Source organism: Pinus tabuliformis, chromosome 1_1, assembly GCF_031772625.1.
Source record: "Pinus tabuliformis cultivar Carrire ecotype Pingquan chromosome 1_1, CPIR1, whole genome shotgun sequence".
Taxonomy (NCBI): domain Eukaryota; kingdom Viridiplantae; phylum Streptophyta; class Pinopsida; order Pinales; family Pinaceae; genus Pinus; species Pinus tabuliformis.
Window position 1 is genome coordinate 197,144,602 of NC_142297.1, and position 4,010 is coordinate 197,148,611.

The 4,010-nt window shown below is 37.6% G+C and overlaps 1 pseudogene; it reads right to left on the bottom strand.

Moving 5' to 3' along the window:
• Positions 1 to 527: 527 nt before the first annotated feature.
• Positions 528 to 3,741, bottom strand: LOC149212201 (calcium-transporting ATPase 10, plasma membrane-type pseudogene; annotated as a pseudogene).
• Between the last annotated feature and the right edge of the window lie 269 nt (positions 3,742 to 4,010).

A 4,010-nucleotide genomic window follows, 5' to 3' on the forward strand; every position in this document is an offset into this window, starting at 1 on the left:
TCATGAATCCTGAGAAGAAAAGCAGCCAAATTATATTACTGAAACTCTGTCTTTACATAAGGCAAAACAGTACTCTGTTATAAAATTTCCAACCCAATGATAAGCCAAACTCTAGCAAAGCAGACTCAGTCGGTGTCTCTAGAATTCCAAGTTTTCCCTCTTCACTAATCACTACCTCACCCCCTGTATTCTGGAATATGCACTGCAAAAGCAATTTCAACACACTTCCATGGATTTCAGATCTCAGACTCTCACCTTCCTTAACACTTCCAATCTTCTTAACATTGTTAGTAATTCATACCTTTACAACTACCATATGATTTGTTGTTAGGGTCCCTGTCTTATCACTACAAATACATTTTGCTGATCCCATTGTCTCACATGCTGAAAAATGCCGCACAAGTGCTTTATCATTCATCATCTTCTTCATAGCAAAAGCAAGGCTTAATGTCACAACCAATGGCAAACCCTCTGGAATTGCAACTACAATGATTGCCGGTAATCACTGACTGCAGTCACAAGCACAACTATAAAAACGCTGATAAGAATATTCCAATGAAGATCAAGTTGTTGAATGTGCCACGCAATACATTTATCTTCTTTATATCTCTAGAGCTTATTTCATTGAACACCTGGCAGAAGACAAATGTATTAAAGATCAGTGTGTTTAAAATTGATTCTGCATCAGAACCATGTAGCTCAAGAAGCCGTATTCCTTCCATCTCCAAAACTGCTAATACAATGAGTTGATAGACACTTTGGCCAATTATATTCCTCCACATAGAATTACTGATAAAACTTTGAGTTCTTCCTACAGGTAATCTTTTCATCAACTCATCATTTGGAGGTTCTGTTACCAGTGCCAAAGCACCAAGTGTATCCATAATCAGATTGACCCAAAGCAACTGAACTGCAGTGAGGGGGGCAGTTCCTGTTATACATGCTGGAACAAAATTCAAAACTAGAGCAACCACATTAACTGTCAGCTGGAACTGCACAAATTTTTGAATGTTTACATATACTGAACGCCCCCATTTTGCTACATTTACAATTGTTGCAAAATTATCATCTAAAATCACCACATCGGCACTTTCCTTCGCAACCTCAGTCCCAACTATGCCCATAGCAAGCCCAATGTCAGCTTCATGCAAAGCTGGAGCATCATTTGTGCCATCACCAGTCACATCAACAACTTCTCCCAGAGTTGTGCGCAACTGTCTCACCAAGGTGTGCTTGTTTTAAAATGATTACAGGCGCTACGAAATCACCAGAAACATGTTGCACTGCGGAAACACCTAAAACTGACTTATGCGCTACGAAATCATCTAAAGAGCTTTGTAGCACATAATAACCTTTAAACAAGGTTGACACATGGAAATTGTGTAAATTATGAGACTAGTGGTGAATGAGGATGCATAGTGGGCTCCTTAGACTCAGACTCTAAGGCAACAAAAACTCAATACCAGACTAGCACTGAGTTTTTTTACCATCAAACTAATGTGAGCGGTTTTGAAATTAGAATTCTTAAGTGATAACAGTGGCTCCACTTGGGATAGTGTGCTCCTGTAGTACACTAAGAACTCGCAGGTCCAGTGCTTTGTCCTTTTTATGAAAAACATAGATTTTCTTGATAAACATTCATTTCCATCTTCTTGGGATTTCACCTCGAGCTTAAGCTTGATGATCACTGTAGGAGAAAGAAATCTACATCTACTGAAAAAATGCTCAGTCAACCTTGAGCTTATTTGCATTTTCCTACCTACCTACCCTAACAATTCAAACTTCTTTCAGCTCAATCAATGTGAAATTTCCAATACAGTCAATCATTTGTCTTATCTGATATTTTAGTTTTTTCACTGCCTCGGAGTTCAGAGCCACAATGATATTGTGATGACCAGTGCCACTGAAATTGCCTCTGATCTTCATAGAAAAACTGAAACACTAGAAAGTAAAACTCTTCCATATATTTGGCTATAGGATCCCAGAATACCTGATCAACTTGATGATTCTTGTAACTTTCTGGTTGTGCAAACTGATCTTCAACAACAGTGTACAGTTCCTCAATCGTGAAAGAGAAAGGAAGCAACACTCTCTCCTTGTGTTCTGCCATAGAAAACTTCTGAAAATAATGATCATGATTATGAAGACTATATGCCTGAATTTGACCTTGTAAACCTTCAATGTCTTTCTCAATGTCATTAGCAACTTCATTCAAAAATTTCATCTTATCCTCTGCCTTACACTCAAATGACTTTAAATACGAGGACAAGGACAAAGAAAAATTTTCATCTGTTTCTCCATTACTACGATCATTATTCCATTGTTCGAAACCTTGAATTGAAGGAGATTTTGCCATCAACTCTGATCTATCTATCCATTCCTCCAAAAACATAAACCAAAAGTCTTCAAATGACTTAATGGATTTGGTAGGAAAGCTTTCAATCCACTGTTTACATTTCCCTTGAAATGAATCATAGAACAACATAATGCAAACATCCTCATGTTTAACTCTAAGAAGCTTTGTAAAATCAAAAAAATCTGAGATATGCTTCAAAGTTAAACTCAAATCTTCTCCGTTGAATTTTGGACCATTCCTTAGAAAATATGCATCCTTGGGAAAATGATTTGGGAAACCATGAATTCCTGAAAAATTTATGCATGCATACCTTGAAATAAGAATGGTAGCATTTGGGTCCTTCATAACTCCGGTGGAATCACCATGAATCTATGAATTTCGAATTCTTCAACAATAGAGTCGCCAAGGTAGATTGCGGCCTCGAAAATTCTTCTGAACTCCTGCTACCTCCAGAAGTTCAGTCTCTTGATTTCGGGAAAGAATAATCTTCAGGCTCCCGGCAGACGCACCAAAATGTTATCTCAAAATCAGGCCCTGGAAGGCTGCAAATTAAGAAGACTTCAAGTAACTATTTCAAACCTACTTTAGGCTGAGGCTTAGCCTCCTCAACCTGAGAGGGCTCTCTCTTGATGGGTTAATGATTTTGATTAAGATAAGATGGCTAACTCTTTGTGAAATAACTGCGACCAATATAGATGCTGGAAAAACATTAAACAAGTTTCCATTGGGCCTATGGAGTCAACAACATCTCAATAAACAAGGATCTTGACTTTACATAGAAGTTAGGGCATTTAGCATTTGGATGTTCAGAACACAACTCATATAAAACCACAGTTCATAAATGCATATAGGAAATCAGAGCACAATCAGTGAATTCTGAGTGATTACACATCTATGCAACTGTAAAAGACATTAAGGAAAGAATAAAATCACACATTCTGAACATGGAAATCCTTCATGAATCCTGAGAAGAAAAGCAGCCAAATTATATTACTGAAACTCTGTCTTTACATAAGCCAAAACAATACTCTGTTATAAAATTTCCAACCCAATGATAAGCCAAACTCTAGCAAAGCAGACTCAGTCGGTGTCTCTAGAATTCCAAGTTTTCCCTCTTCACTAATCACTACCTCACCCCCTATATTCTGGAATATGCATTGCAAAAGCAATTTCAACACACTTCCATGGATTTCAGATCTCAGACTCTCACCTTCCTTAACACTTCCAATCTTCTTGACATTGTTAGTAATCCATACCTTTACAACTACCATACGATTTGTTGTTAGGGTCCCTGTCTTATCACTACAAATACATGTTGCTGATCCCATTGTCTCACATGCTGAAAGATGCCGCACAAGTGCTTTATCATTCATCATCTTCTTCATAGCAAAAGCAAGGCTTAATGTCACAACCAATGGCAAACCCTCTGGAATTGCAACTACAATGATTGACGGTAATCACTGACTGCAGTTACAAGCACAACTATAAAAACACTGATAAGAATATTCCAATGAAGATCAAGTTGTTGAATGTGCCACGCAATAAATTTATCTTCTTTATATCTCTAGAGCTTATTTCGTTGAACACCTGGCAGAAGACAAATGTATTAAAGATCAGTGTGTTTAAAATTGATTCTGCATCAGAACCATGTAGC